At 42.1% G+C, this 24199-nt stretch overlaps 1 protein-coding gene across 4 annotated transcripts in view; it reads right to left on the minus strand.

Annotated features, from left to right (window-relative positions):
• LOC134911364 (uncharacterized) overlaps nucleotides 1-24199 on the minus strand; it is a 284834-nt gene that overhangs the window by 200088 nt on the left and 60547 nt on the right. The window contains exon 2 of one of the 4 annotated variants that reach the window (XM_063919610.1): nucleotides 11466-11655. The exons of the other annotated variants lie outside the window; for them this stretch is intronic. The gene's annotated coding sequence lies outside the window, so the exon portion shown is untranslated. The remainder of the gene's footprint in view (nucleotides 1-11465; nucleotides 11656-24199) is intronic. 4 annotated transcript variants of the gene reach the window in all.

A 24199-nucleotide genomic window follows, 5' to 3' on the forward strand; every position in this document is an offset into this window, starting at 1 on the left:
ATGGAGATTAATTTGCTAAATTTACGGCTGTCTTACAGAAAATAGTGAGATCTATTTGATTATACAGGACGTGTTTAAATCTGTTTTTTTGCGATGATAATCAGCTGCCTAGGAGACATCGGATAATGGATGTCACCATGGCAAATTATATTTGCTACAATCATGTAGTAAATCTCCGAAAATGGGGAGACAACGTGCCACCTGGATACTGGTGCCATGTTGTTATATCTTTATGCTTCATTTTTTCCAGCACTGGGGCCGTTTTGTATCGTTCTGGCGCACGGGTGTAGTGTAGTGACGCGGTAATGTCACCATGACAACCCCTCAACACGACGGACACAGATGGATGACGCGATGGGAGTAACGCCCCATTCGCATCACTGACTGTGGAGACGCGGGGAGATGACGTGGCGCCTGGTGACAGGGATCGCGTCATCATGGTGCTGCGCCCGGGATGACGCGCAAGCGTCACTATGGTAATTGAGATACACAGGAGTGTATGCTGACGCGGAGGGATGACGGGGTGAGAACGGCGTCCCGTCCACGTCGCCCTCTCTATGTGTTCGGACTCCCCACTAGATATAGTTTAATTAATACTATTAGAATCAGCAGTGAGGGGATGTCCTTCACTATATTGTGATCTCTCTAAATATATGGAATAGACTTCTAGTCTAACAGCTACGTGAGTAACCCTTTAGATATGGATTAATAATCCAGTTTTTCCTGATTCCCTTTTTCAAATGATAATGATAGTGGTCATGTGATCGGATCTCACTAAGATTTAGTTTTTATTTTCTTACATTTTATTAAAAATGTTTTTTAGTATAGTGATTTATGTATATGTTTATACTATGAATTGTTCCAACTCCTATGTCTGTCATTATTTTGGTCACATAATGCAAACAGGTGGTCACAACCAATTACACATGCTAATGAGCAACCATGTTGGTAGAGTATATAAACCATTACTGGCAGGACTATTAGCACCTTGAAAAAGTTGCAGTTATGCAACGAAACGCGTTGGTGGGACCTGCCTGACAGTGTTTTTCCCAGCCTCTGGAAGGATTGAACCTGGACCAAGCCAATGAGAGAGGAGAAGGCTGCACTGCTATACAGGCGCAGCCAGCGGTTGTGAGCAAAGAGAAGGTCCTACCTTGAGCTGCTGCCCCACTTCCCCTGGGCCTCCCCCCTTGGGCTGAGTGCATTGCACTGCAAGTAGAGTTTTTGTTTAGGTTTTTATTTTTTTATGGGGTGTGGTTACACCTCATCTGATTGGTTATATCTCCCCTAATTCTTCCCCTCCCCACCCTGGACCTCTTCATGGCCCTGGGGTAAACTTTATAATCAGGGACGTGCAGTGAGGTAAATGGCTGAGGAGGAACTGGCTGATACCAAAGCCAGATCTACACACAATATATGAGCCAAAGGGTTCATGTGGGCATTACACAAAGCTACCGCAGTATAATATGCTGGAAATGAGGTGAGTTTTGATCAGAAATGTGCGGACAAGAGTTTTGACTATAAAAGTAATTACAATAATATAAAGAAGAGATTTATAATATATTCTTTGTATTCTTCATACGGTATATAGTCAAAACTCTGGCGCATACATTAGTATGACAGGAAAGGCCACACGTCACTGTTTGTAATTCTTATAACCAAGTCCACAAAAAAGTTATAAAATAATGAAAATATGTCAGAAAAGCATCTGAACACTCAGTAGGAGAGCTATTATAAACCTTGTAACAATTCATAACTTTAGGTAAGTACAGTACCACTAATGCCTTTTTTTTAACATTTTTACAGCCTTTCTTTTTTTAAAGGTAGCACTGATAGTAACTATGTGAAGTTATAAAGTTTTTCATGTGTGTTATCTATTATGTACTAATGATAGTGTATCTACAGACTCAGCAATGAAACTGGGAAAGCTTGAATAAACATGAAAAAACAAGTCATACATCCATTTGAAATGCCTATAAAAATGGCTATAAAATTATAATGCATACAAAATATTTGTTCTAAAAAAAAATCCAGAGAACACCAATGTCAAAAGCAAGCTTTCAAAACAACTCAACACAGCCAATTGTCAACTATCCAGCTGATGATCCAATAGGCTGCCTTCGAGTCAGGTACTATACCAAAACAAGGTGACCTACAAATATATTAAAAAATGTGGTCTTAATAAAACTTTGCAAAGACAAAACCAGGGGGTATATTTACTAAGATTCGTATTTGCAGTGATTTGAAGGGAGTTTAAACTCGAATTACATTGTTCGTGTTTTTTTTCAACTTTTTGAAAAAAGTGCATATAATTTACTAAGCTGCCGAATTGGCTTCTTTTGTATATTCCGATGTCGATGTGATTCGTATTTGTTTTTCAAAGTTTACGGTTGTGTTTTAAGTTTGCGGCCGTAGTATTTAGATTGAGATTACGGATTCGTATTTGTCCTTCGCGGCAGTGTTTTTATGTAGTTCACATACGCGGTTTTTGCAGCTTCCGTTTTTGTCACTCAAACATGATTGGTTCTGTTTGTGTTGGAGGAGTGTCTGCTGATTAGTATAAAACCGCCCCAAACCAGCCGGACCTCGTGGGTTTAGCTATAGGAGAGGTGAGAGGAAGTGGTGTTAGTTTGTGGAGAGTTGGATTGCGTTTTTGGAGTGAGAAATTGATTGGTGAGTGCTGTATTGTGTGTGTGAAAAGTCCTGTGATTATTGTTGTATAGTATTTTAAAATTTTGTCTAATTTTTGGTGTTTGTTATTTTTTTTTTAAAGTCTCTTGTTCGTGTGTGTGTGTGTGTGTGTGTGTGTGTGTGTGTTTGTTGTGTGTTGTGTAGTGGTAGAGGAGGAGTGTGTTTTGTGTTTTTTTCCCCCTCTGTGTTAATTGTTGTTAGTGTCTATTATGTCCCAGTCAGAGGTGAGTGAGGTGTAGGAGGTGAGTGAGGTGGAGGAGGTGAGTGAGAGGGAGGAGGTTAGTGAGGCGGAGGAGGAGGGTGAGGTTGCTGCTGCGGCCTCCAGTGAGAGTGAGATGGATGCTAATGCCACTCCGCAGCCACGCACCACTACGAAGACAGGCAGAAATGTAAAATTTAGTCACGCAGAAAATGTGGAATTGGTGAATGAGCTAATGCGGCATCATCGGCACCTATTTGGCCCTCAGGCCTCCAAGGTGACATCTCGCAGAAAGGCTGTGCTGTGGGGTCAAGTAGTTTCGGCAGTGAACTGTGAGGGTGTGGTGAGGTGGACTGAGGACACTTGTCGAAAGAGATTTTATGACATAAAGCGCAGGGTAAAGGCAAAGATGGCCAAGGAGGCAAAGTCAGCCCGACAAACTGGGGGTGGCCATCCTTTCATTGCCGCATATGCTGAGTGGGAGGAGCCCGTGCTTCGCATTATTCCACACAAAGTTGTCCATGCCACTCATGTCAGAGATTCTGATTGGCCCAGGCAGGATGGTGAGTATTGTTTTGTTTGTTCTTATCAGTTTAATTGGTTAAAAAATGTGTTTTAATGTGGACAAAACTGTTTTTAGTGTTTGGCATATTTGTTGCTTTGAGGATGTGTTGTTTTAATGTGTTTGTGTGTGAGGGATATGTATTATTTATTACATATGAAATGTTTGTGTGTATTGTTTTTTTTTTTGTTTTTTTTTTTTCGGCATCATTTTCCTTCTGTAAAAGGAAACATTATGTGTGCCATATGGGGATCAGACCATACTAAAATTATTGCAGTTTGTATGTTCCCAGTTTTATAGTTTTATGTTTAAACCTATTAATATTGGCTAACGTTGTCTGATACAAATTGTTTAAGTAGTGATGTGTGTAAAACGTTGTGTTCCTAGTTGTAACCATTACCTTAATCCATTTATGTTGAATGTGCTTAGCATGGATTGGTATTTCAGTATCAGATGGTATATTTGCTGCAGCTGATTTTTGTAAGTTCTACTGTATGTATAAGTTGTAAGCATATGTGGTATTTGGATATAGCATTTGTTATGTAGTGTTTTACTGCACATTCCTTGTTTGTGGCAAACATCTATGTTGTAGTAAGCATAGTTTTTTTTGGTAAAGTAAGCAGGTGTGGTCATGTTGTTGTATTTTTAGATGTATATTGTATCTGTACTTGCTGACGACAATATATGGCGGCCTATTTTTAATATCAATTGTCAAAACACAGGTATGGTTTTGCTTTTCCTAATGGCTACATGGCTAATGTTGATTATCATGTTGTAATTGTTTTGGCAAAAATACATACCATAATGCAAAATATTTTTCAGTGTCACAAAGAAGAGTAGGCCGTAGTAGCAGGACAAATGTTGCACAGTAGGATGCTGCTGCTACAGGTAAAGTATCCTTTATGGTTTTTTTAGCCAAAATATATTTATGAAAATACCCTAATGTACAGTATTACGTTTTTCCATAGTCCCATCTTAGTCTGCAAATGCACACAGGACAACCAACATCCAGCCGCAAACACGTGGCGTTGAAAAGACCACGCCCAGATCTCCCGAGGCCCACATCTGCATCTCCCCCTCACAGACGCATCTCTACTGTGTCCTCAAGGCCACCATCAGATTTACTAGCACCGTCCCCAACACGCGAACCAGAATCCCCTCATCTGGCTGTTGAGTCCATAAAATAACACATCTGAACACTTACAATTTCAAACACAGTGTACTTCTGATAATTATGTCAACAAAACAAACACACAGTAATGTAGCGTCAGTATAATTCGTTTTTCAAATAAAACAAACATTAATGTAAAGGCCTGAACACCTCCTCACTAAAGCAACCAAACTACATGAGTGCACACTTGAGGTATACAGTAATATAATGCGTACATACCATAATCTGCTGGGCAAGCTTCAGCACATGAGTATCATTGCTTATTGGGGTTTAATCTTATTATTAATATTTTCCTTGATTTATATGGCGGCACAAGGGATCCGCAGCGCCCATAACACAGTACATAATAAAATCAGCAAACCTTGAAAAGCACAGTTATACTACAGGACAAAATAGGACAGGTTTAGAAAAGCCGGTGTTAGGTGCCATCAAAGGGAGTATGGAGTATAAGATAGTGTAAATAATTAAAGAAAAGGAACATGAGGAAAGAAGTCCCTGCTCCTGCGATCTTACAAAAAAACAAAAAAAAACTCTGTTGGTCTACTATTCCATTCATGTTGTGTTTTCTGCCTCATCTTACTTCAACAGGGTTTGTACATGATTGTTTTTTTTGTCTATTCCTGATTGTCTAATGTTTTTACATCAAGCAAAACCACGAACCTAAAACAAAATAGGGTCATTCGTTAAGCTAAATATTTGTTGTGGCTTTTGTTACAAACATATGTGCAATGCTATATGATAGAAGTATAAAATACATGTTGCATATTACTACAATGTTGTATCATTATACCACACACAGATGATGACAGCATGCCCACGGACCAGCAGACACTGCAAAATGATGCCACGTTTGATCTGGATCTCCGCACGTTACAGACAACGCCACCTAGTATGGTACCTGTGGCCCCGCCTCCACAACAAACAAGTCCGCAACCAATAATGAGCCCAAGTACACCACTGGCTCAAACTGAAGAGCAGACATTTTGGGCCAACTGGACAAACCAACAGAGGCTCAGTTCAGAGACTCTCCAAAGACAAAATCAGCTGCTGGCAAGTCTGCCACATTACATGCCACGCATAAGTTGAAATCTCAGCAGAGAACATTTGGAAACCAGTCGTGTTGCGACTTGTCTGGAGCAAATGCGGGCAGAAAACAGCACCATGATGACCACTTTACAGCGAATTCTGGATGAACAAATGAGGCTACACCAAAACTACCTGCATCTCCTTGAAAGGAACAATAGCCTTACAGAAAGTCTGGGTAGAATTATAGACAATAACACAGCCTCCAATAATCAATTAAATGCTACACTCAGTAACCTAAGCCACAACATAAGTGTTTTACACTCCCAACAAGTGAGCACTAGCTCAGGAACTACAACCCCAATAAATACCCCAGTGACCTCCCCAATAAGGAGGTCAAGCAGATCAAGAGCTCATGTACCTGGCCCCGCCTCTGAAGCCTCCAAGGCAGTGATGTGCGGTGGGGTGAGGCAGAGCCTTTCCTGTCATACTTACGTTTAAACCAGAGTTTTGACTGAATAAAATATATGAAAAATACTGATAATTTGTTTGAAATATCTTCTTTGCATTATTCTAATAATTTTTATAGCCCAAACTCTGGAGTAAAAAGTCTATGGCAGGTGAGGAAGTGCCTCACCTGTGTATCCTTTCCACACATCTCTAATCAAAACTCACCAGTTTTCCAGGAGTTTATACTGCTACACCTGTGTATAATGCCCAGATGTACCCTTTGGCTCATATATTGCATGTAAATCTGGGTCTGGGGTTAGCCAGTGCCTCCTGAGCTATTTAGCTCACCGCACGTCCCTGCTCCAAGGCTACACGTAAAAAATAAAGCAAGCCTCTGCAGATGGCAGACGTGTAAGTGGGGTTAACACTGTCTGTTGACGTTTGCAATGTACACACTTTCTCACTTTTATAAACATATTTGTGGTTTAAACATAAAAATGTTGCAGATAATCGTTATTTCTTCAATTTCTGAGGGTGAGATGTTAATCATGTACTTATTGACCTTTTAAAGTATCACAATTATATGTGTAATTTTTGGTGACGGTGCAACACACGCAAACACGCTTTTCAAAAGCAGGTCTATTTTTTCCTCGTATATTTTTACGATTCTATCTTTAACACGAACGTAATGGACCTTTCACCGTGAAAAATACAAATGCGAATTCTTGGTAAATTACCGAGTTGTATTAAATAACAGGCGTATTTGACCGATGGTGTATTCATTCGTATTTGTTTTCTTCGACTTCCAAAAAAATACGAATGCCCTCATCACTGCCGAGATTTCAGTTTAGTAAATTCCCGAGATGACACTTTGAAGAAAAAACACCAAATCGGTCAAAATCGGGATCTTAGTAAATATACCCCCAGGACTTACATAGCAAGATGCAATCCAGGGTAAACACAAAATGACTTAGTGATGAGCGGATTCGGTTTTACTCGGTTCTCAAAACCGAATCTTATTGGCTATCCAAAACACGTGACATCGGTGAGTCAATAAGATTCGGTTTTGAGAACCGAGTAAAACCGAGTAAAACCGAATCCGCTCATTGTATGCTAGAAAATATTTGTCACCCATATGTTTTGTTATTTTCCCACCACTTAAACCATAAAAAATAAATAAAGACACAGACCACTATGTAGATTGGAAAAGTGAGGTCACAGACAAATTTATTAAATCAAATTAGAAGCATAAATTCTAATTGAAGAATTCTACAGTTGTAGAATTGAAAAGCCCCTTTCCCAAAACAGGGTGCTTATAGTCTCTCAAACCTGTGTAGGCTTTTTGAGTCTTTAAATACTTCATAGACTGTACAGAACTATACTTGTCACAAATTTGAAAAGATTTAAGACTACCAGTGATTTTGCATTTTATAACACTGGAATTACTGTCCAAAGGTTTGGAAGATGAAAAGCTAAATCATGCCTAATGCATGTGTTTAGGTGAAAGTGTCATTAATAATGTAAAAACCTACGTACTGAGCCCCTCCTGGTATCCTAGTAAATGGGTATCATGTTAATAAAATAAATCTGGTGCCCTTTACATTAAACTACTTACTATATTGGACTAGTCATACGCTAGTTGCTGTGCATCTTAGGGGTTTTCTTCCTGTCTCTCATCTCTGAGAAACAGCAATCTAGGAGATCCAATCACAACAGTGAATGTCTTGTCTGAATGCGTACTTAATGGGCGGGCAGCCAATCAGGAATGGAGTCTCATTGATCAGACTCTTGATTGGTTGCATGTCTATAAAGGACCGATCTGATGCTGTGTTGTACATACTGTGCAGTATCTTTAAAGGGATTTTTTTTACACATTCTTTTACTTTTATCTTGCTGACAGGCAGTAGGAGTGGACTTTAACAGTAAATATTACTGAGAGTGAGGACTTAAGTGAATAGTACAGGAAGTGAGCACTGACAGTGAATATTACAGGGAGTAGATTCTGACAGGGAATATTAGAAGACTATGTGCAGACAGTAAATATCATAGGGAGTATGATGTGAATATTAGGGCAGTAAATATTAGGAATAGTGAACGCATGTGGAGCAAATAGAATACAGATATGCCCTCATACAGATGCCTGGTGCAACTGAGGCACTCCGAAAAGAGTAGCATGCCGTATTTATCTTTACATTTTCCATCTTAGTTGCATCACAGACCCTTGTGAAAAGCAAATTATAGTGTACCAGAGATGCTAGTTTGTAACTTTAACTGCACAGGAATTGGTATTACACATGTACAAAGATGCAGATGAAGCACAACAGAACTTAGGGGGTCATTGTGACCCGATCGCACGCTGCAGTTTATCGCAGCGGTGCGATTGGGTCAGAACTGCGCATGCACCAGCGCCGCAGTGTGCCATGCATGCAAGACAGCAGAAGGCCGTCGCTGCGATACGATTGTCTCTGCTTGATTGACAGGCAGAGGCGGTCGCTGGGCAGGGGGAACGAAACGGCGGTGTTTGGCTGCCGTTTTGTGGGCGTGGTCCGCCCAATGGCCCAGTGGCCCAGTGGCCGGACCGTGCGGGGGGCGGGCTGCAGCGGCTGCGTGATGTCACACGCAGCCGCTGCGGGCCGGAGAGCGACGAGTAGCTCCCGGCCAACACGCTAAAGCTGCGCTGGCCGGGAGCTACTCCTAAAGTGCAAAAGCATCGCCGCTGTGCAATGCTTTTGCACTTCTGCGGGGGGCGGCACTGACATGCGGGGCGGGATAGCCCTGTGCTGGGCGTACCCCCGCATGTCTATGGACATGATCGTAGCCCTGAAAAATGACCCCCTTAGTGTGAGGAAAAGCAGCGGTTGATTGCACTGGAGCTCTTTTTACTCAGTTACACACAGCTGTACAAATGTTGCCATCCACAATGGATTTTGCCACTTCCACCTGTTTTATTTATGCAAACAAAATTCACATTTTGAACAATAAAGACATACAGCAAGGGTGAGTTGCCTTTGACCTGGAGCGCTGAGAGGGGCTCTTTAGCATGACTTCAACCACAGTATAAAAGGACATATCTGTATAAAGGGGCTTGTGGAATGGTCCGATGACATCTAAGGGGCATGACTTTGCTGTTATGGCATATAAAAGGACATGTGGTGGCCCTGGTGATATATAGAGCAGATGGCTTATGAAGGGGCATATAGAGCAGGTGGCTTATAAAAGGGCATGTGGGACCCAGAAATCAGAGAAATAACATGGTTTTAACTCTACTGCAGTTTTGGTCATGCTCTGGCTTGGAATCTGAAAATAAAAAGTTGGTGCCCCTACCCAAATGTTATCATGTGCCTATATAACTCTACAATATCAACACCTGTACACACATCATTTCCAGTAGGTTATGGGACTAGAAAAAGTTTAATTACCCAAGTTCAATCTACTAGAATGCCTAAAGCAGCATACAGGCGCCATTTTAAGAACGTGTGTAGTGTAGACTGTCATAGAGCACAGAGTGAAGACAGTACAGAGTGTTTCCAGTACAGTGTGTAAGCACAAAAGCTAGTCCATACTGGTTGGGCATGGGATCCCTGTAGTTGGCATGCTGGCAGTCATAATACTGACCCCGACATCTTGACTTACTGGAGGTTGCTAAGCCTAATCCTCACCCTACTTCTAACCCTAACCCTCGATCCTTACAGAATAACCCTAACCCTCAATTCCTGCAGCCTAACCCTAAGCTCCCCTCTCCACAGCCTAATCCTCCCTCCCCACAGCCTGAACCTAAATCTCCCCCTCGCAGCCTAAACCTAACCCTCCTCCTGCAGCCTAACCCTAATTTCCCTGGGATACTTACATTCGGGATCCCACCAATTTGGATGTCGGCATCGATATTCTGACAGGTGTCGGGAGTCCAGCACCAGCATTCTGACTGGTGGGATCCCGAGTGCTGGGGTCCTAACTACATCCCGTCAGTACACAGAGGCTGCATAGAACACAGAGTGAAGACAGCACAGTGTGTTTACAGTGCAGTGCAGCAGTACAGAAGCTTTTAAGCACACAGAAGCTACACACTTTTGTCTGTAATAAGCATGAATACAGGAGGTACACCCATAATAGGGTTTATCAAGCTAAAAGGTGCAGAAAATTATAAAACCTGGAAGTTTTGGAAATGCAATTGAAGTGTGAAAGATTGTTGAAGGCTACAATAGATCCTGGTGCAGGTGCAAACCCAGATGATGTAGAGAGGGTCATGGGTACTACTGGCTTAAGTGTGGAGCAACATGTGTATTTTGTTATAAAAGGGTAGAAGTTGGCTAAAACCAATATGGAGTTCTCTTGAGGAGAATACATTTAAGATGTGTATTGTATTACACAAGATTAAGTGAATGCAGCAGAATGAGTGACTATATAGACAAAATTTGATTTGTATATCGGCAACTAATATCTGTTGGAGTGCAAGTAGACATTGAGGAGATTGCTATATCAATGTTACAGAACTTGACACCTGAGTTTGACTTCTTAGTTGTTGTGTTGGAAGTAAACAAAGCAAAGTTAACCACAGTCAGATAAATGTTACTACAGTTTCAAGAACGTGTGCTCTATCATTTAAGGGCAGAGACTACGGCACTGCATATAAAAATTGAAAAATTCAGAAAGTTTATTTTTAAGTACTATAATTGTCACAGGATAGGCTACAAACCAATTGCATGCAGGCAAAACAATGTGAATCCTAGGTAAAACAATGTGAATCATACTTAAAGCAAAAAATGCCCCAGAAAAGATGTATTAGCCCTAAGTGTTAGGGACAGCCTCAGAAGGACTGTTGGTAGACTGATTCAGGTGCAATGAGGCATTTCAATGGCAATTAGGAATGGTTCACCAAAAATAACCATATCACTATCAAAGGAACTGGATATTTAGTCCTTACAGCTACTCAACTTGAGACAATTAAAGCTTGTTTAAAAATTAGAACAAGAACAAGTCACAGAAATCCAAGACATGCTTCATGGGGTTGGGTTCAAAATTCCCAGTGCTGGGGATGCAGGCAGTCAAAATGCAGACTGTGGAATACTGATGATGAGAATACTGACAAAAGAAGCTAAGTATACTTAACTTTCACCAATGCCCCCTTACCCTCCCTTACCATATCCTAACCATCCCACCTGCAGCCTAACCTTAACCCTCCCTGGTAGTGCCCAAACTTAACACCCTCTTCCCGCAGTCTAAACCTAATCCTAGCCCCTGTAGCCTAATCCTAACTCTACCCAGGGCTGCCTAACTCATACCCCCCTCCCAAAATCCTAACCCCCATCTCCCCACAGCCTAAACCAAACCCTCTAGCTGCAGCCTATACCTAACTACCCCCTGTGGCTTACCTCTCTGGTGGCCCAGCAAACAGTCAATTGGGATTCCAGCTGTCAGGACTGCAGTATTGTTTCCCTATTCAGGATGCTGGCATTGGCATTCCAATCAGTGTCAGGATTCCAGTGTCTGTATTTTGACTGCCGGGACCAGATTACGCTTCATGTACCAGAAATGAGAACAAATCTTAATTTCATCAGTGTCCTAGAACATAAAGGTCACAGAGTTCACTCAACTAAAGTGCATTGTTAGAAACAGAAAAGGGACTGTTATAGCTACAAGCAAAAGGTGTCAGCAATTGTACGTTCTAAATACACGCTTAATTGTACTCTTAATACACAGCACTGTTACACGATGATGATGACAAGTGAGTCACAGTCACTAGAATTCAGATATAGATGATTTGGTCACTATGGATATGACAGTGTTCAGAAGCTATGGAACGGAATGGTCAAAGACTAACACAGTGAAACCTGTATGTGAGAGCTACGTATTAGGAAAACATAAATCATCAACCATTTCAGCAAGCAGAGCTACAAAACCACTTGAGATAGTACATTCAGGTGTGTGGTCTAATGGAAGCAAAGTCTGTAAGTGAATACAGATACAGTACTTTGTGATATTTATAGATTACTTCATAAGGATGACTCGTGTACTTCGTCAGAGAGAAATCTGTAGTGGTGATAAAGATTGCAAGTTACAAGAGGATTGTAGAAGATCAAACAGATCACAGACTCAAGACCCTGAGATCTGATTATGGTGGAGAATATTTTAACAGAGTAGTGGAACAAATCTTGAGAAGATATGGAATAGAGCATTAATTGACCACTGTCTATACTCCTGAGCAAAGCAGTGTCAGTGAAGGGGCAAACTGTACACTCATGTAGAGAGAAGATGTATACTAAAGGAAGCAGGACTAGACCTGTAGTTTTGGGTGAAAGCCCTGTCCATAGCAGTTTATCTTAAGAACTGTTCTCACACAGTTACCCTAAAAGACATACTGTAACACCCATTAAAGTGTGTCAAAGAGAAATGCCAATGTAAAGCATCTCAAAGTTTTTGGATTATTACCTGTGTCCATATACTAAAATAAAGAAAATGCAAGCTGGATTCAAAGTTAGTTAAGTGCATCATGCTTTGCTAATGCCATGAAAGCAAATTGAATTCTAGAGATGTTATCTTCAAAGAAACAGATAGAAGTTGATATGCAGAACAAGTATGTGTCAATGAACATGCCAGCAGCTGGACATGTATTTGAACTAGAGGCTACCAGCGTGGACGTTCAGCCACAGAAAAGGTCTTCTGCTATATCAAATATCGGCAAGCCACCTAAGAGGTATGGTGAGGAATTTACATTACAAACATTGCATTCTTTGAGCCTCTAGATATTCAAGAAGCATAGTCAACTAGTCTGAATGGAAGTCATCAATAGACAAAGAGATTCAATTGCATAATGAAAACAATATGTGAACTTTTATTCAGAGACCAAGTCTTCACAAAACAGCTAAACATAAGGGTGTTCTGCAGGAAAATTAAACCAGATGGAAGTATTGCAGGGTACATGGCCCGATTAATACAAAGGGTTACACCCAAAAATCAGGACTCAATTACTGTGAGAAATATTCTATGGTGGAAAAATACAATACCTTACAACTTTTCATGGCCATATCAGCATTGCATGATATGATATTGTACCAACGAGAGTTTGTTTCGGCTTTCCTGAATGGTGAACTGATGGAGGAAACTTACATAGAACTGCCTGAACACTATATTGAGAAGGTGTTCAAGGAAGTTTGTCTACTAAGAAAGGCACTGCTGTACATGGCCTGAAACAAAGTGAGCACTGTTGGTACAGTACATAAAAATAGATGCTGTACTACAAGAAATGGCTTTTAACCATTCAAAAACAGACCACTGTCTCTACTACAAATATATACAGAAAAACCTATTCACTGTTATATATGTTGACAACCTACTATTGGCAGGCAACAGAGAAGACATCAGAGAGTTACTTGATTAGAAGTTAAAATGAAAGATCTATATCCAGCACATTATTTGTTAGGCTTGAGGCTCAAGTTAGACCTAAAGAAAAGTATCATATCTGTCAAGCAGACATATATTGAAAATATACTTGAAAAGTTAACTAAAAGTATGTCACCCAAAGATGAGAAAGAGGCAGAACATATGAAAAAAGTCTGTTATCAGATGCTTTCATTCATCATATGTACTGTGTGCAAGTGTTGGGACTCAGCCCAATATTGCACATGTGGTAGCAAAGACAACATTAGACAGCTGTTAAAGAGATCCTGAGGTATTTAACAGGGACACCATCATTGAAGTTAGAATTCTTCAAGTCCAGGAATTCCACACTGGAGTCATTCTGCAATGCCAACCAGAGAGCAGATGAGGATGACCAACATACCTATATAGAAAACTTGTTCCTACTGGCAGGTTCAGTGGTAAACTAAACAGCCAGGAAGCAGACCTTAGTAGCATTGCCCACCACAGAGGCAGAATATATGGCACTGACTGAATTGGCCAAACAGGCACCACAACTCAAGGAAACCTTGGGTGAAATGAATGTCATAAATATGCAAGATACCATCAACAGCGAATGCGACAATAGACATGCCATCAATTTGTCACACAGCACCAAGCATCACAGAAGATCCAAGCTTGTTGAGATAAGACATTACTTAATTCATGAAGTTGTGGAAAAGAGATCCATTGATGTAATCCACATCACCACCAAGCAGAATTCTGCAGATGTGCTAACAAAAAGGGCCAGTCACTATTACCAAGCTTTATTTGAATATTTGTGTAACACAGAGAAGCTTGTAGCGAGGGGTGATGTTGAAAGAGGAGTGCTGTAGTGTGCATACTTCAGTCTTCTTGTTCTCCTGGGTGGCTTCATGCCCTATAACAATATGGCCACGGAGGTTACTACTGAGGATGTGCTGGGACCCTCTGGACTTTTACTGTGTAGGGCAGTGGTTCTCAAACTTTTTTAAGTTATGGCGCCCTAAAGTATCAAACTTTTTTACATGGCACCCCTAGGCCAAAAGTTTCTTATTGAGAAATTCAGAAAAAAATATATTAAATTAAGTAAATTGTGTTTATATATCATCCTTAGGTTCAGTTATGTGGTGAGGGAGAGGATTCAATTCTGTTTGTCCACATATTTTTTGATTGGAAGCCACAAGCACTGATTTTGTCTATTACATTGACAATAAATAATTAAAATTTTGGTCCTGGACCACCAACCCAAGGCACTACAAGTATTATGTTCTACCTCTATGCAATTTCATATAAATGGTTCTATATAAGTAGCCATGAGAAACCTTATGTAGCCATAGGGATCACTATTGTGCCTTATAACACTTACTATTACACAGTGCTTCTCTGGAGATTGTTTCTGCCTCTCTGCACACTTACAGTAGATGTATGTAAATTTGAAGATGCATCTTGTATGAGACACTCTGTGGATTATCCAAATGTTCAAAACTATTATGTGTGCACTTCATAAACGAGAACTCCAGTGTTCTTTACACATCTAATTATAAACCAACTTGGTTATTAAAGTAATAAGGCTATTTAGTCATCATTGATTTACTGTATATGGCGGTTTTAAGTTTGATAAAAAATAGCAATCAATTAAAGGAGCTAATTTGTTCTGTAGATAATTGTCTAGACATGTGCCAAAAATGTCTCTTGAGCAATTATGAATTAAATATTGCAAAACATTATTTCACCACACACATGTAAATGCTATAACAAGACCTAAACACCAATATATAACATCAAAAAGGTTATATTGATATGTTTCACTAATAAATTTACATGATTCAAAACAAAACAGAATGCTATATCAATTAAGCTACGTTTTAAAGTATGATTTAGAATTAACCTTTTACAGGCACTTAATTAAATAGGATAATGAAGACTTCCAGTTCTCTAGTGGGGTTTTGCTTTTCACAGAATAAACACTCAATCAGACATCCTTAAATACTGTAATATTTTTCAAAAGGTGATTTAAAAGCACACCGGGAAATAATGTATTCCTGACGTCACCAACATCCTGGATCGTCTCAGCGGCTGAGTAAGTCTTGGGCTGTGCAGAAACTGCACAAACTTTTGTTTGTGCTGCTCTCTGCACAGCCGATCACACCCCTTCACAGCGTTTTCCCCCTCCCCTGTAGACGGCGATTACCTGGTCACAGCAGAGCAAAAAATAGCCTGAGTGCGACCAAGTCTGAATTAGGCCCTCTGTTTTGCTGCATCTGACATCGGCAGTTTGTTCAGCTTGGAAACAAGCCCTATTTTGTTTTGTGTTGGAAAACACCCAGATCTATGTTATGATGTTTTTCCCCCACTTTTGCAGTTGCCAAGTTTGTCTATTTACATGTGTATAAAGTAGGGATATGTGCTGCCCCCTTGTTTTGGTTCTGGATCTGAAACTCCCTTGTGTTTTGAATCTGTGTTTGGTTTTGACAAAACTGCCCTTGTTGGTTTTGGATCTGTATTTTTAACAAAAAACTAAAAACAGCTAAAAACACAGAATGTGGGCCTGTTTTTGTTCCTACAGTATTATTAACCTCAATAACATTCATTTCCAGTCATTTACAGCAAATTTTGACCAGCTCACATCTCATAATATTGTTTTCATCCATTTTAGGCCAAAGGCTGCAGCAAGCTGGCTGGTTACTAACTGACAGAGCAACAGCACAAACACGCTGCAATTTATAGCATATCTATATACTGTAACAATGCCACACAGCAGTGGCAGAAAAGAAAATTAGTGCAAGATAGAACACGTACAGTTTAACAAACAAAGCACTTCAGTGACAGGGACTGCCACTTTTTGGCTGAAGTGCTTCTTTTGGGCCCCCACAAAACAATTTTTTGGAAGGATTGCTTCCGATCACTAATGAGGAGGTTGATGATGAGGGTTTTAATTACATTATAACATTGTAAAATAAATGTTAATAAACTCGCTGCAAATGACATAACATGGAGGAAATGCCTAGAAGGCCAACGCCCCTACCTCTACTAACTTTGGTCTCACAAATGAAGCAGATGCCTTCACAAACATTGTCAGGATTTGGGTAAAAATAATCCTGCACCCAAGAGGTGGTTTTCTTGGTCGTATGCCCAGATATCATAATGGCTTTCTTTTTATCATGGACAAGAACTATAGCCACTAGTGGCTGACTTACACAAACAAGATAATCAACATCCTAATTTTTAGTGTCAGATAGTAGTAGTACACACATACCCCCCTCATTCTGTTTCGCTTCTATACAAGTACCCTCAATTTCTATTATGTTCTCATCACCATCTTTACTTGTACTTCTCCCCACATGTGCAGAAATGGTGGAAGGAGGTGAAAGAGGCTTCTCTATAAGGACAGTGTGAGAAATGTCAGACACCATAGCTAATGTTGACACCCCTAAACTCTCCTCAGGGATGTGCGATAGTTCTGAATACAGTTTGTTCTACTGCCATAGTGGTTTAATTTTCTTACACCTCTCCTACACTCTGAGTGAAAAGGTCTCACGTCGTAATGAGATGCAGAAGTAGATGCCTCACGGACACATGCAGAACCACCACTCACAAATAAAGGTCCAGTCATATTGATGAACACACGTTGTACAAAACTACAGTTTATTAGTATTATTTATTTACTTGAACCTTTTTAAAAAAAATCAGCACTCACAGTGGAGACACAGGGGTAAATTTACTAAGATGGGAGATCTATTTAAGATGGGATGTTGCCTATAGCAACCAATCAAAGTCTACTTCTCATTTATCTAGCACCATCTAGAAGATAATACCTGGAATCTGATTGGTTGCTATGGGCAACATCCCATCTTAAATAGAACTCCCATTTTAGTAAATTTAGCCCACAGTACTCATATTTTATGGATACACATCAGGGACATGCAATGAGGTAAATTGCTCAGGAGGCACCGGCTAGTACCAAAGCCAGATTTACACACAATATATGAGCCAAAGGGTTCATGTGGGCATTATACAAAGGTACAGCAACATATACTGTTGGAAATTTGGTGAGTTTTGATCAGAGATGTGTGGAAAAGGGCTCACACATAGCTAATGTGGAGACCCCTAATAGTTCTTCAGGAATGTGTGACGATTCTAAATGCACAGTCTGTTTTAATGCATTAGTGGTTTTCATTTTTTTGACACCTGTTCTAGACTCATAGTGAAAAGTTCTTGCATCATCATGAGATGCAGAAGAATATGCCTCACTGACAGTTGCAGCACCACTACTTATAAATAAAAGTCAAGACCTGACTCTTTCCTTGCCACTTTGTGTGGTGAATAGCATATTGCCAATTTCATGTTTCTCTGCAGCTAACTGTCCTTTTGATGATTTTTCTTTACCACTGTAGAGAATTTACATGCAGAGATTTTGATTTTTCATGCCCAGACTTAAGCCCTCTATGCCCTTGGGAATCAGTCTTAATAGATGATGTTGATGGACTTGTATCATCAAGACTGGTGGAAGCATATGCAGCACTAGTAGTTATCCGGTCTCTAGGTCGACCACACTTAGGTTGACAGTCATTAGGTCGACCACTATTGGCTGACATGAATTAGGTCAACAGGGTTTCTAGGTCGACATGGTCATTGGGTCAACATAACAAAAGTTCGACATGACAAAAGGTCGACATGAGTTTTTCACAATTTATTCATTTTTTAAACTTTTTCATACTTTACGATGCACATGGACTACAATTGGGAACGGTAACTTGTGCCAAGCGCAGCAGCAGCAGAGCGAGGCGCCATGCCCAAAGCATGGCGAGGGGACACAGTGCACTAATTGGGGTTCCTGGTCACTGTACGATGAAAGCTACAGATTTCTTTTTTAAAAACCCTCATGTCGACCTTTTGTCATGTCAACCTTGCTCATGACGACCTAATGCTTGTGTCGTCCTATTTTGGGTGTCGACTTAGTTACTGTTGACCAATAGTGGTAAACCTAGACACTAAGTGTGGTCGACCCTATAAACCACACCCCACTAGTATGTGCTTCCTGCTCTCCTCTCAATTATTTGTCCTCTAAATCTATCAACAAACATGAACAGAAGTGGGGTACAGCCAGGGCCGGTGCTAAGGTGTTCAGCGCCCCCCTGCAAACTATAAATTTGCGCCCTCCCACACTTTACAAAGAGATAGCGCACATAATGCCCCCTGTAGCAGTGACACACATATACATAATTCTCCCTGTAGTAGTGCCGCTTACACACATAATGCCCCCTGTACCAGTGACGCTTACACACATAATGCCCCCTGTATCAGTGACGCTTACACACGTAATACCCCTGTACCTGTGACACACATGTAACACCCCCTGTAGCAGTGACGCTTACACACGTAATGCCCCCTGGACCAGTGTTGCATACACACGTAACGCCCCGGTACCAGTAATGCTTACACACGTAACACCCCCTGTACCAGTGATGCTTACACACGTAACGCCCCAGTACCAGTAACGCTTACACACGTAATGCCCCTTGTAGTAGTGATGCTTACGCAGGCAATGCCCCCTGTATTAGTGACACTTACACACGTAATGCAGTGTACACATGTAATGCCCCCTGTAGCGATGATGCTTACACATGCAATGCCCCCTTTATCAGTTACGCTTACACACACAACACCCCCCTGTAGCAGTGACGCTTACACACATAACACCCACTGTGCCAGTGAGGCTTACACACGTGACACCCCCTATAGCAGTGACGTTTACGCACATAACTCCCTCTGTAGTAGTGATGCTTACACAAGTAACGCCCACTGTACAAGTGACGTTTACACACGTAACGCCCCCTGTACCACTGATGCTTACACACCTAACTCCCCCTGTAGTAGTTACGCTTACACACGTAACTCCCCCCGTAGCAGTGATGCTTACACAATTAATGCACCTTGTACCAGTGATGCTTACACACGTAATGCCCCCTGTAGCAGTGATGCTTACATGCACAGCGCCCACTGTAGCAGTGATGCTTACACATACAACGCCCCTGTAGCAGTGACGCTTACACACATCATTCCGCACAGTCACACATACACAGATACACACACACAAATACTGTACATACAGTACATTACACACATACACAGTCACACATATATTACACATACACACACATACTTTCACTTACTCTCTTTCCATCCTTACCTAAGGAAGTCTGGCAGGCCAGAGCTGGAGCGGATCATCCTCCTGTTCAGCCTGGTCCCGTGTAGCTCTGCCCCCCCCCCAAGTTCTGTGTAGCTTCACCCCCTTTTAGGTCTGCACACTGCACTGACACAGGGGAGGGAAGAGGAGGCTTCATGCTGCCGGAGCAGCTGCCTGTCATAGAGTGTGACAGGTGCAGCAGCCGGCAGCAGCAGGGGAACATCAGTTCAGTACAGGGATGCAGCGCAGGGAGAGTACCTCTCCATCCTGGTGCCTCCCTGCACTGCATCCCTTTGCTGAGCGGCTTGTGCCGGCTATGGGTACAGCACACACCACAACTTGTATAAAATATGTAGCACCATTACAGACCTAGCCCTGATCTCTACTGCCCTGCTCCATGATGTCATAGCACCAATAAATCTACAAATACTCCAGCAAAGCCTTCTCAAACTAAAGCTTTTCACACCTTATTTGGAACGCCTGATCTCCTTCCCATCCACTTTGTCTGCTCCATCCTCACCATCTATGGCTTTTGGTTCCATGAAAGCGGATAAGGTTTTAGATTCCCCCATTACCCACCTGAATCAATCTTGTAATGACACATCAGATATGAATGCTATACTGTCTCAGTTGAGGTCTCTCCTATCGGGAGGTTGTCACATGACAATACAGATACCGGAATCCTGCCCCAGTACAGTCCTGACAGTCAGCATGCTGACTAACAAGGACTATTCCCACTCATGTGTTTCCACAACACCCATAGAGTGGAAATATAACCTGTTCCCCCACAAGGGGCTTCATCACCTTCATTGCGCTCACTACCTCCCGCCTTACAGGCCATCTAAAAGCTGGGATCCCAGCTTAGGTATGGAGACCTGCAGTCTCCTGACCACCAATCACACCAACCCCTCCTGACTCATCAAGATGTTCAACAGGATTTACAATCCATGGAAAATGGATTCAAGATTCTATCCAAACTCGTATTACTACTATACAAACTTAGCTTCCTCAGGTGGCAGATAGGATGGTGGCATTGGAGGACCACAGAGAGAAGATACAGTAGATACTAATTTTGCTGATTTTCATGATCTTTTTTCTCGTCATTCTCACTCATTGATTGACATGAAACGCAGACTTGCCGATATTGACAACAGAGGCAGGAGAAACAATCTGAGAGTTATTGGACTTCCTGAAGACATCCCTCCTCAGGGATTATTAGACACCTTGACTAAGATTTTTAATGAACTATTGAATGCTGATCATGACTCTCAGATCATATTTGATAGAGCACACAGGTCCCTATATCACGAAGGCGCACCTATGGAACGTCTTTGAGATGTTATATGTTGGCTTCACTACTTCTAAGTAAAAGCAGATACTGAAAAAGTTCAGGCGAGTCTCATAGATAGAATTTAACAGCCACCAGATACAGATTTTTTAAGACATCTCGGGGACCACCTTACAGCAGAGATGTCTACTATGTCCTCTTACAGAGGCACTCAAGTCTTGTGATATATGATTCCATTGGGGATAACCTGTAAGTATCTAAGTAGTGCACATAGGAACCCTTTACACACTTCACGATCTTACCTAAGTATGTTTCTATTTTTATATTTACTTGCCACCCTTTCCTTACTACCTTAGTTTCTTCAGCACTCTCCTTGTGTCTCCCTCTGTCTTGTCTTCATTTCCCCGATAAAAAAATGGATGGTTATTCACTGCTGTCTATATTTGTTAGGGTCTCCTGCCCTGAGCTGCCACGTCGTCATGGCAACCGGGAGACAAGTACTAGCGGAGTAACCTGAGCGCAGCTGATACTCCGGTTCGGGTCTTTTGCTGTGCAGTGGTTATAGGCTCTGTGCACGGCAGGGGATCCGGTGCTGGTTTTTGTGCTCACAGTCTGTGAGGTCTGAGTGGGGCGTGGACAGCACCTGCTTTATAAGGCCTCTTTCCAGGTTAAGCAGATGCTGCTGAATCTTTGTTGGTTAGTCAGTTCCTGAAAGTTAGCCAGTACTGTGTAGCTTTGTATTTGGTTGTTGCTTACTGCAAATAGGCCTGGGGATTTGGTATTACACTCTGCCAATCCAGACCTAGCAGTAAGACTGGAGTCAGTCGTTTAGCTTGCTGGGGTTCTGTTACTACTCTGTGAACTTAGCAAGTTTGCAGCTGTATTCTAAGACTTGCCTGTCTAATCCTGTCTCACTGTGCTAGGTGTCAGGGGTCAGTTTAGTGGCAGTAAACTGAACCTGTGCACTGCAAGTGAGAATTAGGATTGTGGAGACTCTCCTTGTGTCTATCATTCCATCTCTGACCAAGGAGTTTACTGCCACACCTGTTGGTAACCCTTTAGGGTTTTGCTGTTGCCCTTAGCAACAGCATTTCGGGTTCTCTATGTATTAAAACACAACATCTTGCTTTTCCCATCTGAGCATTTCTAATACAAGGGAGATACCCAGTTCCTTAGCCTCTGGGCTTCTCTGTTCACTTTGTGTGTATTTTGTTACCCTATCACCTTCTGTGTACGTTATGTCATATTCCCCAGTCTGTCTGTGAGTCCATTTGTTGTGCATAACAGTTCTGACACCAGTACTTTCCTGCAGGCACTGGTGTACATAACATATTCAGCAGCCTCATACTCCTGTTGAAATTTTGTGGGAATATGGAGCATACCCCTCAAAATACGTTGCAACAGGTGGTCGATCAGGTGCAGGTCCTGACTCGACAATTTAATGATCTGTCCATTAAAATGCACACCTCCCAGGCTGCTGGCGGAGCTCCCGCAGCAGCAGCACCTGCAGGGGTTAAGGAGCCAAAAGTAAATCTCCCGGATCGTTTTTCTGGAGATCGCTCGCAGTTCTTTTGTTTCAAGGAGAGCTGCAAGCTATACTTCCGGCTTAGGCCTCAGTCTTCTGGGTCGGAGATTCAGCGGGTGGGCATAGTGATTTCCTTGCTACAAGGAGACCCACAGGTCTGGGCATATGGGTTGCAGCCTGACTGTCCATCGCTTAAAAGTGTTGATGCTTTTTTTACGGCACTGGGCATGTTGTATGATGACCCTGACAAGACGGCCTCAGCCGAGGCTCAGATTTCGATCCTTAAGCAAGGGCGAAGGCCAGTTGAGGTTTACTGTACGGAGTTTCGGAGGTTGGCCCATGATACCCAGTGGAATGACCCAGCCCTGAGACACCAGTACCGAAGAGGTCTTTCTAACCAGATAAAGGACTAACTGGTACAATATCCCTTGCCTGATAGCTTGGATCAGCTCATGCAGTTATCCATCCGGGTGGATAGACGGCTGAGAGAGCGTAGGCTTGAAAGGGAGACTGAGATTTCCTTCCTTCCCAAGGGAACCTCAGACTCTGAGGAATTTTCCGAGGAGCCTATGCAGATTGGGGTTACCCGCCTCTCCTCGCGTGAGAAGACGCGGAGGAGACAGCAGGGGTTGTGTTTGTACTGTGGGAATAAAGGTCATGTGGTAGTATCATGTTCAGAAAAGCCGGAAAACTTCAGGGCCTGAGGGTGATGGGAAATATCCTGTCAGGCCAGAAGTCAGAATTTCCCAAGAAGACTTTTATCATTCCGGTGACCTTGAAGATCCTCGGTCAAACTGTCAAGACTGAGGCCTTTGTGGACAGTGGGGCCGACGGGGTTTTTATGGACCGCCAATTCGCCCTGAAACACTCTGTTCCCTTAGTACCCTTGGCATCGGAAATTGAGATTTGTGGGTTAAACGGGGAACCATTATCCCAAGGTAAAATTACCTCTTGCACTAGCCAGATTTCTTTGTTTATTGGAGCCACACACTCTGAAAAATTGTCCTTTTATGTGACTGTCTGTACTTTTGCCCCATTGGTGTTGGGGTTACCCTGGTTAAGGGCCCACAATCCTCAATTTGACTGGGTCTCTGGGGAGATTCTTAGTTGGGGTACTGATTGTTTCAGTAGTTGCTTGAGCCTTCCAGTCAGGCTCTCGCAGCTAAGTTTGCCAGGATTGCCAGGGTGTTATGCAGATTTTGCGGACGTGTTCTCCAAAAAAGTTGCAGAGGTACTACCTCCCCATCGCCCCTATGACTGTGCCATTGATTTGTTGCCAAATCCTAAGCTTCCCAAGAGCAGGTTGTACTCCCTGTCACGTCCTGAGACTCAGGCTATGGCAGAGTACATTCAGGAGAACTTGGCTAAGGGATTTATCAGACCTTCACAGTCTCCAGTTGGGTCGGGGTTCTTCTTCGTGGGTAAAAAGGACGGTTCGTTGCGACCCTGCATCGACTTCAGGGAATTAAACCGTATCACGATTAAAAACTCATACCCACTGCCTCTCATTTCGGTCTTGTTTGACCAGCTTCGTACTGCCACCATTTTTTCTAAGATTGACCTACGCGGTGCGTACAATCTAATCCGAATAAGAGAGGGGGATGAATGGAAGACTGCCTTTAATACCCACTCAGGGCATTATGAATATTTGGTGATGCCTTTTGGGCTCTGTAATGCCCCGGCAGTCTTCCAGGATTTCATGAATGATGTGCTCAGGGAATATTTGGAT

This window comes from Pseudophryne corroboree, chromosome 4, assembly GCF_028390025.1.
Source record: "Pseudophryne corroboree isolate aPseCor3 chromosome 4, aPseCor3.hap2, whole genome shotgun sequence".
NCBI lineage: Eukaryota > Metazoa > Chordata > Amphibia > Anura > Myobatrachidae > Pseudophryne > Pseudophryne corroboree.